The sequence below is a fragment of the Molothrus ater genome, chromosome Z (genome assembly GCF_012460135.2).
Source record: "Molothrus ater isolate BHLD 08-10-18 breed brown headed cowbird chromosome Z, BPBGC_Mater_1.1, whole genome shotgun sequence".
Taxonomy (NCBI): Eukaryota; Metazoa; Chordata; class Aves; order Passeriformes; family Icteridae; genus Molothrus; species Molothrus ater.
In genome coordinates, this window is record NC_050511.2 from 41,377,198 (window position 1) to 41,391,319 (window position 14,122).

The 14,122-nt window shown below is 42.5% G+C and overlaps 1 long non-coding RNA gene across 1 annotated transcript in view; it reads right to left on the minus strand.

The window, feature by feature from the left end:
- LOC118699429 (uncharacterized) overlaps positions 1–13,757 on the minus strand; it is a 49,826-nt gene extending 36,069 nt beyond the window's left edge. The window contains exons 1-2 of the long non-coding RNA XR_004982075.1: positions 13,028–13,757; positions 989–1,023 (exon numbers count right to left, since the gene is read on the minus strand). This is a non-coding gene — a long non-coding RNA (uncharacterized LOC118699429). The remainder of the gene's footprint in view (positions 1–988; positions 1,024–13,027) is intronic.
- Between the last annotated feature and the right edge of the window lie 365 nt (positions 13,758–14,122).

Consider the following 14,122-nt stretch of genomic DNA (forward strand, 5'->3'; position numbering starts at 1 on the left):
TTCTGACATACAAAAATTGCCTTGTTCCATCTAAAATTCTTTCCATTTTTCTCTTTTTTTACCTGCTTTTAAGAATGAAGGAGCTGGACAGTTGAATCTTGATTCTTCAATGCCCTGTCAAACTGTACATAGTACAAGTGATTGTTTTGTGGTGTAAATGGTAACTAGCCTACCTATCCTTTTGGAACGTCATTCAGTTCGTGATGCTACAGTCTGTGAGCTTCCACTCATAACCTAAAAGGTTCAAGCAATGTCTATCTTTCTTTGTATCTGTATTATCCATTGGCTGGTAAACATATTTCTTCCTTCTATTTTGCTTTGCAGATATTTCAATGGAAAGTGATAAAAATTCTAGTTCTTAGAAAGCAAAAAACTGCATTTCAGGAATAGAAAACCATCAATTTCTGCCTAACAACTTAAGAAAAATTAAGTTAGGTACAAAGAACATGGAGGGCAAACTTCAGTTCTGAATTTAAGCTTCAATGTGTATGCTTTGGGTTAAAAATTGACAAAAAGAAGAGGACATTCTTGACTATAGCACACTGCAAACACTCAGCACTTAGACACTGGAAAAAGACCCATTTACTTTGGCTGTAAACAAAAATGTTAATAGATTTTTACTCCAAATGTGTGTTCTTCATGCAGATTCTAAGGCTGTAGTAAATGCAAGTAGATCTTAAGCATTACTTCTGCAATATGGACTCCAGCAGCTGAAGGATTATTTGTGCATGACCCTTCTCCATCTATTTTGTGTAGTAATTTTGTGGCTGGTTATGAAACTGTGAGTGGTATGGGGTCGTGGCAGTGAAGCAGGGAAGGGGTGTCTGTCAAGGGATCAATGTTCATCCAATTTAATCACTGTCTAGGTTTTAATTCCTGTTTCAAACAAATGAATATGATACTTGGAGTATTTCAATACAGACACAGTGACCTAGTCATTTCAAATCACTTAAGAGGCCTTATGTGAAACAGTAGAAAAATGACCCACCTTTTCACTCTTGCTGTTACTGGGCAACTTCCACCCTGCAGAAAGGAAATGAATTACAATTACCAGGGCTGGAAGTCATTCAGTAGGACAGAATGCGTAAGCCCAAACTCAATTTAATTTATATAGTGCATGTTTTTCTCCTTCTGTATCTCTGTATCCTACTTTTCTGCTCTTCTGTATGTGAGAGTGGGGTACAGAATTCTAAACCTGCCCTGCTTTATTTTTTTCTTTCCATGTCTGGGTTGTTTGTCCCATAGACACTTAAAAACAAAACAAAAAACCCCAAATAAATACCCTACAAGAATCAATACCTAGTCCAAGCTCTAATGTTGTCCTGTTAATGGCTAATTAAGCCAAAAGATAAGTAGCAAAAGAAAGTATTAGGAGGGCAAGAACATGCTTCAGAAAGATTTAAAGCCAACTGTAGTTAAGGCAAAACAGCACTTTGAATATGCAGCAGAGCTGAAAATATGAGGATAAACAAGAACAGAGACTGGATTCTGTCATGAGAATATCTGTTTCCATATGCTAGTATTTCATGTGGTGATGAATTGTACAGAAAGAATTGATTTCAGAAGGTCTTTCATACCTTGACTGAGTCCTTCAACAAAAAATATTTGACATAGTATTTCTGAAAAAATATATCATAGATTTTAATTAAAAATTTAAAGAGAATACAGACTGGGATTGTTCATCTACACTCACACACAGAGAATTTGGCCTGAACTAGTACTTGGACCGCCTGCAATACAGGTGGGAAAGAAAGGACAGTCCTAGTGAGCTGTGCTATAGAAAGGTCTATATGCTGAAGGCTGTCCTTTGCTTTGGCAGTTCTACTACTATCATCAGTTCCTGCTTAGAAAGCTTAATGCTCTGTCTCTCAAGACGTATGCCCTTGGGAAATTTTGGTGTTATGCTTCTTTGAAGGTCTTGCAGTATCACTAGTATAGTGGGATTCCAGATCTGTTTTCCATTGACAAATTTAACAGTCAGCACCTATTCAAATTTCTGGGATTGAACAAATCTAATGAACCTTTATACAGGTTAATAAAACAAGATGAAATAACTAAGAAAAAGTAAGTAACCCTACTGTAATTTTTCTTGCCTTTTTTTATCTGCAGTTCTTAAAGACTTTGCTATTTACCAAACCAAAGATGTTACTTTTGAAAAGATACCTGCAAGCTGAATTCAATGGCCTTTTGTCAGATCAACTCTCCTCCTGTCTAACAAGGAATCTTTTGTTTGATGCCACAGGTAGCATTCAGCATCACTTCCCAAGGTGGGAAGCTATTCTTTGTGCCCTCAGAAGGGATTCTGTGTTTTTCTAGGATGGCAAGATTACCTGACAGACAGCCATGCAGAAACAAAACACACTGTACTATAAACTGTCCTACTTGGTGATAAATTGTTAGGGACTGACTTTCTTCAGCACACAAAAGACTTTGTCTAATCTTGGCACACATAGGAGGAATTTGTAACCTCATGTTGCAAATATTTGTTGCTTTTTTTCATTGGTGATATTAGTCTAAGAAATATACTCAACAGAGGAGACATGGTTTGGGGTGTATGTTGGTGGGACACCATTATTACTACACTATTCTCTGACAAATCCAGGATCCTGGACATACAACAGATAATACATCAGAGGGGCAGAATGAAGGAGGACATGTCCAACTTTTGCCCCACTAAGACCTGCTTACCTCTGGATCAGCCCAGTGCACAGGCTTGCAGACACAGAGATTCAGTTGGGTCCTGATGACATCAATTTTGTTACTTTACTTTCTCATCATCCTCTATCAGGATTAGACCTCTCTGTGTGGAGTAAGGTCCATGAATTTGCAACCAACAAAATATGTTATAGCATGAAATGGGAAATGGCTTCAGATGAAAAGTGCATTGTCACCCTAAGCCTACTGAAAGTATTTGTATTAACTGAAGAAAGCACTCCACCAACATCCGTCAATGTCTTTTAATCACAGAATCACAGAATGGTCTGGGTTGGAAGGAGCCATACAGATCCTCTTGTTCCAGCTCCACTGCCATGGACAAGGGACACTTTCCACTAAACCAGGTTGCTCACAGCCTTGTCCAAACTGGCCTTGAACACTTCCAGGGATGGGGCATCTATGACTTCCCTGGACAGCCTGTTCCAGGGATTCACCACCCTTACAGTATGGAATTTCTTCCTGATATCTAATCTAAACTAACCATCCTTCAACTTAAGACCATTCCCTCTTGTCCTATCACTAATGGAATAGTATCTAATTTCACATCACTTTGAAGATCCAATCAAAAAAACAAGTGTGCAATCGAGGTATTTCAAGCTTAGATCTACTTGGTGAAACATGGTTTCAGATGAAAAGTGCATTGTCGCCCAAACAGAAAAGAGCTGCTTCAAAATTCTAATTTGGCTTTAAAACATAGGCAGTTAGAGAAAAAGCATATGTCTGAGAGTATTTTTCCAAACTAATGATTCAGCTTCTAGCTGACATCTAGAAAAACCTGGTCCAAAAATAACAGGAGAGGATACCTGTATAGAGTTCTAATGAAAATTGTTTAATTTCCAAATTAAATCTTCCAATTAGCTCTAGCTATAAGTGTTTTGGTAGAATGTGGTCTATCTTTTAGGATATGTCAGGAATAGTCTAAAAGGATGTTATAGAAAAACTAGAGGCGATGTAACACATCTGTTATGAAACAATAACCTCTTGCTGTCTCCTAGAAACAGAACTCCCCAACTGAGTTTTGTCCTACTTTAAAAAAGGCCTTTAAGAAAGCGTAATGATAAAAATGTGACAATGTGTGACAGTTCTTGAGAAAACAAGGAGGAAGGGACACTGGCACTTAGATTTTAGCCATGTAAATATGTTATTCTCTGCAAAAAGCTGGAAATGAAAAGGTAGGGGAGTGAACACAACAGTGTGTGCAGAGTAATGAAACAAGATAAAACATATGCTCTCTATCTCAGTCAAATATGTAAGAACATTGAATTAAATCTGCAAGATGGGAAAGGAAGCAGGCTGTAAATGGCTGTTAATTGCAGGCTGCTGTTAATTAACAGAAGCATCTCTTTATTCTTGATTTTCATTGCTCTGGCAGACAACTATTTTTGCTTATATATACTTTATATTAGAAAAATGTAAAGAACACAGAACAAAATGTCTTTGAGAATAAGTGGGGCAAACTGTATCAGGTTTTCTCTGATTGCCTATTTCTGAAAGTTCTGTGTTGTAACAAACCACATTTCTCCTGTAACAAGACTCTCAGATGAAGAGCCCTTATAGAAGTTGATAAAGAAAAAAGACCCTACATTTTCTTTCTGGTATTGCAGATGTTATCAATGTGATGAGAATGTGAGAAATACTTCCACCCCAATTCTGACTACGGACGAAGGCACCCAAAAGAAAACCGTGACATCCCAAAGTCTACCCTAGTTGTCTTAATATGTCCATGAGGTCCAGTGGATCCGGTAGACATCCCTGGAGCAGGTCTGCCACTGGGGATACAATTGTTTTCCTATTGTTGCAGTATCTTCTGAAGAAGTACACTGAAGAAAGATCATAAACCTGGCAAACTGGTAAGGGGGACTGGTGACTCTCTTTTGCTGACACCAGTCAGCAAAAGAGAACAAACAAAATGAACTCACAGGAACTTCAGAACTCCAGAGAAACTTAAAATAAAATTCAGAGGTAGTGTGAGGAAGCCCCAGATGTATACCTGATATAGTTATGCTGTGTGGGCTCAGGTTACAGTTTGAATTCAACAAGTCTTGCTGATGATCAAGATTTTTTTCTGAACATAGTTTAGTCATTTTGGATGTATTTTCAAAATAGTTCATGCTATAGGTAAAAGCAAACACTGACTCAATTAATTCTTTGCTATTCTTTGTACTGTTCTAACTTGGTGTGAAAATAGAATCATCCTGGGTTTTAATTTTCCTCATATTATCAACAGCACTGTGATAAAGCAAAACAATCTGTTATGGTGAATGCTTATAAATGGGGATGAGAATTGAAGTTAAAGAATAGGAATGAACTCTTTTGGGACTCTAATTCTAGAGACATTGTCACAGACAAGGTCTCTTTAATATGTTTCAAAGAATATCTTATTGTTATTTCCTGCCTCTTTGTATCAGTTGAGCTATTTGTGTAGCTTACTTTGAAATTAAATACTGACTGAGTGGCAACCAAGTTCGCAACAGCTGGACAGCCATAGCTGGATAGATCATGTATCACCAGAAATGTTGATGAAATCACTTCACTTTTTTAACAACAGGGCAGCCTGTTTGTAAGCAGGGAGATAATGGGAAATATGAATTGAAGGCTGAAGAAAGTGATAATAACTTACCTAAAAATTGTGCTCTTAGGACTTAATTTCTTGTCAGGTACAAAAAGTTCTGGATTGGGATGCCACAAGATGGAGGAGCAATACAGTGGATGGCTCTGGGTCAGGGCGTCCTAGCAATATAGGCACAGCCAAATTTGCTGGTTGGAAAAGCGCACAAAATAACTCAATCTGATACCTTCATCAAGCAGCAAAGGTAGCTTTGTCCCATCACAAGGGAGGAAGCTGACAGGGTCAGTACAGGCTGAAGGGCCCATACTGCACATAAGAGAGTGCAAATCCTCACAGGATTTCTCCACACAGTCACCCTTCCCAAACCCACTGGAAATTACTCTTCTCCTACACCTGCTTACCACCTTGCTCCTCCCACAGGTGTTCCATGACCTCCTGACTCCCTGAACCTCCCTGGCAGCTACGGTGAATGCTGGCTGGGAGGAAGCTGATATCCCTGTTTCTTTTGGGAAAGGAAACAGAAAGTACTAGGTTGGTATGGGACATGGCAGCCATGCTACAGGGAGCAGAGAAACAAAAAAAACAGGACAATCACTGGGCTGTATGTGTGTCCTGCCATCTTTTGCCTTGCCAGTGGGATAGAGAACTTGAAATTATGGGAGCAAACATCAGGGCTGGGTTCCCCAGTGCTGCGCACACAAACACACTGCTCGGGTGGCACTCCCCCTCTCCAGCCTGGGAGGGAAAAAAGGCAGTCCAAGGTGTCTGCCTCCTCCAGCCTGCATTTCATCTCACCCAGCTGAGGGGCTTTCTAAGAAGCAACCTCAAAGAGAGAAGGTGTTTAGGAAATGGAACATCAGTTTGAAACTCCGGGATTGATGGGGAAACCAATGACAACTGAAATACTGAGGGAGTAAACAGCAGTTTGGGAGGACAAGCACAAGAGAAACGCTGCAGGGTCATCCTCAAATGGTGCAAAAAGGCAGCAAGTTCTTGCAATCATTTTGATCTACATATAGAAGTCTCTTAGATAAATGGCCTCTATGGTGATCATTCTAATTTTGTTTTTCATGAAAAACATCTTGTTTCTGAATACAGAGTTCTCTCTTGAAGAACTGAACATACCGGACTTCTTTGTAGAGAACATAAAAGTGATTTATTTTTCCACTTAAATGTAATTTTTTGCAGGCTGGATCATCTTTTTCTCAGGAGATTTTTTTCAGACAAACCCGACCCAAACTATGCTGCCAAGTGTTACAGTAAATCCTAGACTACGTTTGACTGAGGAAAAGTCTGAAATTAAAGAGAAGATCTCAGGTGGTGTGGCTAATGACCTGTGCCAGCACTTGATCACATCACCTCTGTCAAGGGAGCTGTGTACTTGGTTTTGTGTCCTGCTTAGCATGTGAGAGTGTGTCTTCTCTGGGGCACAACCCCAGTGGCAATACTTATACCCTGCCAACATGCTGAGCTGGGAACAAGAGGAAGTTCCAGGGGAGACTGAACCTATTTTACTTGTCTCTTAGACTGACTAATTTGACGAACTTTATCAATAATCAGAGAAAAAGCCTTTTGCAGTTTTGTCTAAATGATGTCATGATGTTCTTTTAAAATGATACGTCAATGGATAACAGGTCTCATAATAATTTTAGGAAATACAGTTAAGCCAAAAGACCATTTCAACAGAAGTACTGTGGGTTTGGAATGGACAGTCAATTACCTATAAAGTACCTTCTCAGAGATTAACACCATGTTTAAAAAAAAGTATGAGTTTTAGAATATAGTGTAACTGCTGCTGGTAGTCCTTTACTGTAGTCTATTGTCCTAAAAGGAAATTAGGAGCTAATAGTTTTGAAACACTATAAGGCCAGTAGGATGCAAGTGCAGTAACTGTAATGTATAAAGACCAACTTTTAGAGGATAATAACTTGTTCTTGCTGCATCCTTATAATGCAATTTATTTATAGACAGTAAAATTAAAATTTGTTGCAACCAAACTAAAATACAGCTGGTAAAAGTTTCCCCTCCCCATTGTTGTTCTCTCTCTGTCTCTCTCTTTCTCTCTTTTTAAATCTTTAAAACCTAATCAAGAGACACTGGCATATGTTACATACAATTGTCATTATTGTCTGTCAATATCAAAATGTGTTGAGTTTGTGTGGCCAGATTTTGGTAGCGAGGAGTTACAGGACTGGATTTTGTGAGAAGCTGCCAGAAGCTTCCTTCATGTCTGGCATGGCCAGTGCCAGCTGGCTCCAGATGTCCTCCTGGATGAGGCTGAGACAATCAAACTTGGTGGTAATGCTTTGGGGATAACACATTTAAGGAAAGAGAAGTTATTGCACAGACGTAATTGCAGACAGACAAGACTGAAGTGAGAGGATCAAGAGCCCTGCAGACACCGAGGTCAGGGCAGCAGGAGAGGCAGGAGGTGCTCCAGGCACAGAGCTGGGATTCCCCTGCAGCCCCTGGTGCAGCCCATGGTGAAGCAGCTGTGCCCCTGCAGCCCATGGAGGTCCGTGGGGATGCTGAGATCCACCCACAGCCCATGGAGGAGCCCCAGGCTGGAGCAGGTGGATGCCTGAGAGGAGGCTGTGAGCCCTTGGGAGGCTGTGCTGGACCAGGCTCCTGACAGGGGCCTGAGGGCCAGTGGACAGAGCCCAGGCTGGAACAGATCTCCTGGCAGGACTTGTGACCCTGTGGGGGACCCATGCTGGAGCAGGCTGTGCCTGAAGCACTGCACCCTGTGGAACTGCTCCATGTTGGAGCAGTTTGTGGAAAACTGTTTCCATGGGATGGACTCACATGGGGGAAGTTAATGAAGAATTGTCTCCTGTGGGAGAGATTCCATGCTGGAGTGGGGGAAAGACTCTTTTTCCTGAACAGAGGTGATAAACTGACTGACATGTGATGAACTGACTGTACTCCCCATTCCGACTCCCCGCATCACTTGAGGGGAGGAGGTAGAGCTTGGGAAGGAGGGAGGGATGGGGGGCAAAGGGTTTGTAAAATTTATTTTGCTTTTCATTATCCTGCTCTGATTTTTTAGTAATTATTTCAATTGATATTCACAGTTCAAATCCATTTTGCCCTTGACAGTATTTGATGAGTGATCTCTCTCTGCCCCTTGTCTCAACTCATGGGCCCTTCATTATAGTTTCTCTGCCTTGTCCAGCTGCAGAGGGGAGTTACAGAGCAGCTTTGGTGGGTGCCTGGAATCCAGCCAGGGTCAACCCACTATGGCCTTTTTGGTGCACCAGCTGGGAATTTAACCCAGGTTGAAAGAATGGGAATCTTATATGGTACCATTACCATGCAAATTCATTACTACCACAGAATGATTGGGGCTGGAAGGGATGTCTGCAGATTACCTAGTCCAACGCCTCTGTTAAAGCAGGTTTCCCCACAGCAGGTTGCTTTGGCTATCTTCAGATAAATTAGACTTTGTATTCTCTCTGGGCAGCCTGTTCCAAAACTTTATCCCCCTCAAAGTGAAGAAGATTTTCCTCTATTCAGATACAAACTTCCTTCAGTTTGTGCCTGTTGTCCCTTATCCCCTTCCTCAAAAAAATTCTCACTGTCACCATGGTTGGTAATATTTAAGTATAGTGCTTTGCTCTCTCCTAGATTCCGTGCATAATCTAAATGCTGACTTTTCACTTCTATTTCTACCTTTTTGTCCTGTGGATTCCCCTAACTCTATTTCCAAAGGTGAATTGGGGACTTCTGTTTTTTCAAAACCACTAAAGCATCACTGCTGTTTATTCGGGTTTTTTAACAGAGAAGGTTTCAATGTAAAATTCTGCATGCCCTAGCAGAATTTCAGAAAAACCTGCTGTGACTAGAGCAAATTTTTAAAGTTGTTATTTATTTAAAAGAGGAACAGGAAAAATATGTCCTCCAATCTCAAAGAACTGGGAGAATCCTTACTGCATTTTTCAAGTTTGTGTATCTTTCAGAGTGTTTTATCATCAGATTAGACTCATATTTTAACAAGTGTAGTAGGAGACTGTTGCTGAGAAACTCTATCCTAGTAGAGCATGGTCACTGGGCATATGATCTCTGAAATCTCATTTTCTTTCCTCTGAGGAAGCTACAGAAAGTGTCTCTTGCCAACTATGCTTAAGGTAAACTGACACTGGCAGTTCCACTACAGCTTTCCAAGCTTGCTGGCAAAGAATTGGGAGGGTGAGGGAGCAAAATTTTTTCCAAGCAATGGTACATTTGTGCCCTAGTTATTGCAAGAGTGAACTAGGGGGTGACAGTGAGGGATGTTTTCACTGGAGTTGGAGGCTATCTGGAATGGCAAAATTGTTTAAATGCCAATTATTTGCTTCATGAACACCTTTGTGCTTAATTATGACTACAGATGGGCAGTCAGCTGGGAAGAATGGGTGCAATATATAAAACCTAATTGGAAATTTGTTGTTTCTCTTTTTCATTCTCTCTAGCCTTCTCCTACAGGCACAATATGCTTATCAGATGCCATTTCTGGCAGAATTTATTTTAAATAAATAAATCTGCCATTTCTGGCAGAATTTATTTTAAATAAATAAATCTCCCATTTACACTATTAAGAATTTGACCATACACATTTTGTGAAAAACTTCAATTCATTTTACAATACTGATCCTACTACTCCACTCAAGGCTTACTGTTCTTAATGCTCAATTTTGATGAAGATGTTGTGGTTTTAAGCCCAGCTGGAGATTAAACACCAGACAGACAGTCTCAACCCCATCTTCTGAGAAGAGATTAACTCTACGATGTCTGAAGCAAGGATACATGATCAGAGTGTTATTGCAAATTATGACACTCTTTGGTTCATGTAGGTCTTTGATCCATGTAGGTCTTTGATCAACTTTTTTCACAATGTGCATGTGATCCTTCTCCTCTGCTCAGCACTGTTAAAGGCCACAGTTGAAGCACAATACCTAGTTCTGGGCTCCCCACTACTGGAGAGAGACAGGGCTATTGGAGAGAGTGCAGCCAAAGGCTGTGTTTAGATAACAAAAGAACTGGAGTGTCTTCTGTAAGAGGAAGGTGGAGAGAGCTCAGACTCTTCTGCCTGTGGAAGAGGAGGCTATGGATAGATGTCCTCAAGATGTACAGATATCTGAAGGGATAGTGTGAAGGCAAGGGGAAAAGGCTGTTTCCAGTGGCACTCAGTGACAGGACTAAGGGAACTGGGCACAAACTGAAACATCTAGGGGAGGTTCCTCCTCAACATCAGGAAATACTTGTGTACTATGAAGGTGATCACATACTGGCACAGGTTTCCCAGAAAGCTGCTGTACTCTACTTTCTTGGAGATATTCAAAGCTGTCTGGAGGTGGTCCTGGATAAGATGCTCTACATGAGCCTCCTAGAGCATGAACATTTGACAAGTGACCTTGGCAGGTCCCTTCAAACTTGAACCACTCTGTCACCTCATGGACTTTCCCTCCAGCAATGATGGGTGCCTTCTACTCCTTTGAAGGCCCTTGTCAGAACTATGTCAAGATGCCCTGTTGGCACTGAGGAAGTGTCCAGAACTTCTCCTTTATATTGTAAGACTGCATATTGCCAGGCCTTTCAGCTGGGCCACCAGCTTTCCAGCAGAGGATCCAACAAGCCTGATCTTAAAACAGCCCCTGATCTTGCTGCTTTTCATCAGCCACAGCCTCTGTGCATGGACTCCAGTGGGCACAAATGCAAGGCATGCAGGCTCCAGAGGGACCTTCATCTTGCTCTAGCAGCTCTGGCATGGGGGAGGGCAGCAGGTCTGGGCACTGAGCAAAGGCAGCACCTTAAGTGCTCCTCCATCCTCTGCCAGGCTGCATGGAGGAAGTACTGATCTCTTCTCACTGGCATCCAGTGACAGGCCACATAAGGATGGTGCAAAGCTGCATCAGGGGAAGCCTGAACTTGATATTAGGCATCCTTGCTGCTTACATTCAGTGCCAAGTTCCACTCACCCAGCTCATGCCCAGATTCCAGCTGAGCATTTGGTGAGGTTTGAAATGCTGAACGAGGCCATAGGTACTGACACTGAGTGGGGACAGTTGTTTGTAGCAGCTCTTCACGCCCAGTCTCAGAGCTGCTGGAGGATTTTCCCCCTCCCTGCCAGGTTCAAGCATCCAGGACACCCAGGAGGTAGTCACAGCAGCAGAGGTGAGTTGGAAGGGGACATCTCATTCTGGGAGGCTGTGAGGCTTTTCTTCCTGAAGGACCTGGGCATTTCCATCACCCCTCTCCAGGTCATCTGGCGGCTATGGTGCCTCTTCCTTTGCTAGTGTGACACCCACTACTGCAGTGGCAGTGAGGCAGTGAGAGGGAACCACTCATCACCAGCTCCCTGCAGGCCACTGCAGCGAATGGAGAGCATGGCCATGGAGCTAGACAACTACTGTCCCAACTTCCTGGACAGCTGGGAGGAGGCCAACTATGTGATGCATTGACTCTACCTGTTCTGCCACCTCTGCATCCTGTGTGGGCAGAGAACAAACCATGTGCCCCTTCTGCCAGACATGTTCCAGCAGTCTGCATGTCTCTCTTGTCAGGGGAAAGCACTGGGTGTCAAGGAAGCTGTGGGCAAAGGTGACTGCGGTAAAGGATGACACTCTGAGCCAGCCACCCCAGGTAGGGTCACAAAAGGCAGCAGTAGACTCCCAGGACTCCCAGTGCCCTGTCTGCCTGGGAGATAACTAAAAGGCAGTCAATGCAGCCTGCTGCATGCACAATTTCTGCTTTGCCTTTATCTGGTGATGGGAGGGAGGAGGGACACCTGCAAGCAGTCTCTGGGGAAGTTGCCATACTCAGTGGGAGGGGGCAGCCATTATGAGGAGTATGTAGCTGGCTTTTCTGCCCTCCTGCACAGCAAGATTGCCATGGAGAGGGCCTGCAGCTAATCCTTACAGCTGCACTACAACTTGCACAGGTGGCCCACCAAAAACCACTCCTCAGCTGACAAAATGAGGCTTGTGGGGACTGACATCACACAGAGGCAGTGCACAGAGGCAGGCAGAGCTCCCCTTCCAGCAGGCTCCCACACCAGATGCTTCTCTGGCGATGACCATGCCACGTGTGAGAAGCACTGGGTCAGACCTGCGGCTGCTCCAGACCCAAACGACAGCAGGATGTAGCTGCAGCCCCTCAGCATCCCCCTCTGTTGCTTCCAATAAAGACCATGGTGTGTATGTGTTTCACAAAGCTGTTGATTCTTCAAGAAACATCTGGCATACTTTTTATGGTATTTATGGGCTATCAGAAAACAGTGGCATAACTTCTACTGATTGTGCATGATCTATCTCTGGTTTTATGCTTTTCCTCCTCTCTGTGAATAGGTTGCACTACCCTGCACTTTCATGCCTTTCAGATAGACAGTATGTACTGTCAACACTTAAAACCCTGGCCTTCCTCTCATGCCATAAGCTTCTGGGTGTAGCATTTTCCTTCTTCACAGTATGCCTAAAGTACTGCTTTCCTACTTAAATTTTTCTCAGAACAACAACTAGGGGAACTTGGACTAGTTTCAGTAATGCACTAGCTGGTACAAAATGTTGTCATGTTAGCAGTAGCAGTTCAGGTCACTCACAAAAAGTGCTTGTTCTGGCTCTGTTGCCATTTGCTTTGCCCTCTTATATTGTAGCTTATCAAAAGCCCTTGAAAATGGCAAAGTTTTCTATTACGAGATTGGACGCCAGGTTATGATTACTGACAGGTACCTGAGTACTTAAGTAAGCACTTCCGAAAAGAACTTACCAGGAGGCAGCTAGGAGGGAAGAAAACACAGATGCTAGGTTCCAGTAAGCCTTCATATTAAAGGATCACGTTCCCTGTAATGGTACTTAACAAGCGTGATTAAAGCCCACATGCAGAACATTCTTTTACAACGCAGCATCCCAGCAGAGGGTAACTTTGCAAGTGGGCAGTTGTATCCTTTTTTGTAAGCCGGGGACACTGCATGGGAACAGAGGATTGGAAAAAATTCTCCCTGTCATCAGTAATAAATATGACCCCCTCCTGAATAGATCTGGCTCCTTCTTCTAAGTAAACTTATTGCTGCTTTTGCTTGCTATACCTCAGGCTGCAATTGCTATTGTCCTTAGCCAGCTTCTTTGAGCTCTCAACCTCCATTTTATTGCATGATACTTTGTACTCCTCTTTTCTTTCTCCCTACTAGTTTCTTCATTTCATTTAAATACTTGGTGTTTATCTTTGTCAGGAAAGGGTGGTCAGGCATGGAAAGAGGCTGCCCAGGGATGTGGTGGAATCATGGTTCCCGAAGTTTTTGATCACTTTTTGATGCAGATATGGTGCTTAAGGACATGGTTAAGTGCTGAAACTGGCAGTGGTTAATGGTGGGACTTGTTGATTAAGAGGTCTTTCCCAGTCTTAACTATTCTACTAATCTATGTATGTGTAGCACAGCAATGACCCACTGTCCTTTCTGCCTCACAAAATAGCTCTTGCCTACAATGACACCAGGCTGAGCTCATTTTCCTGCTACATGAAATAATTCACTTTTATGATGTTTTAGAGCACTGTAATGAAAGCTTCCTTAAGTAAAGGGCAATAAAGAGATTTGGTGACCAGAGACAAACAATAGTAACATAGGGCTTGAATAATCTGTCTCTTGGTTCCCTCCTTTTCTGGTAGAATGTAAATTGTGCTTCTCTCTCCTCATGCAGCCTGCTCATAAGTAAGTTAAAGTTAGGAGTAAAGGAATGTCACCTTCCTTGGGCTCCATGGGCTAGCATAGCCAGTAACAACCTACCTTCACATTAGAGGAAGGTAAACTGAGGAGGTGCCTCAACACCCTCACAGAGAAGAATTTCCTCCTGGTATGTAACCTGA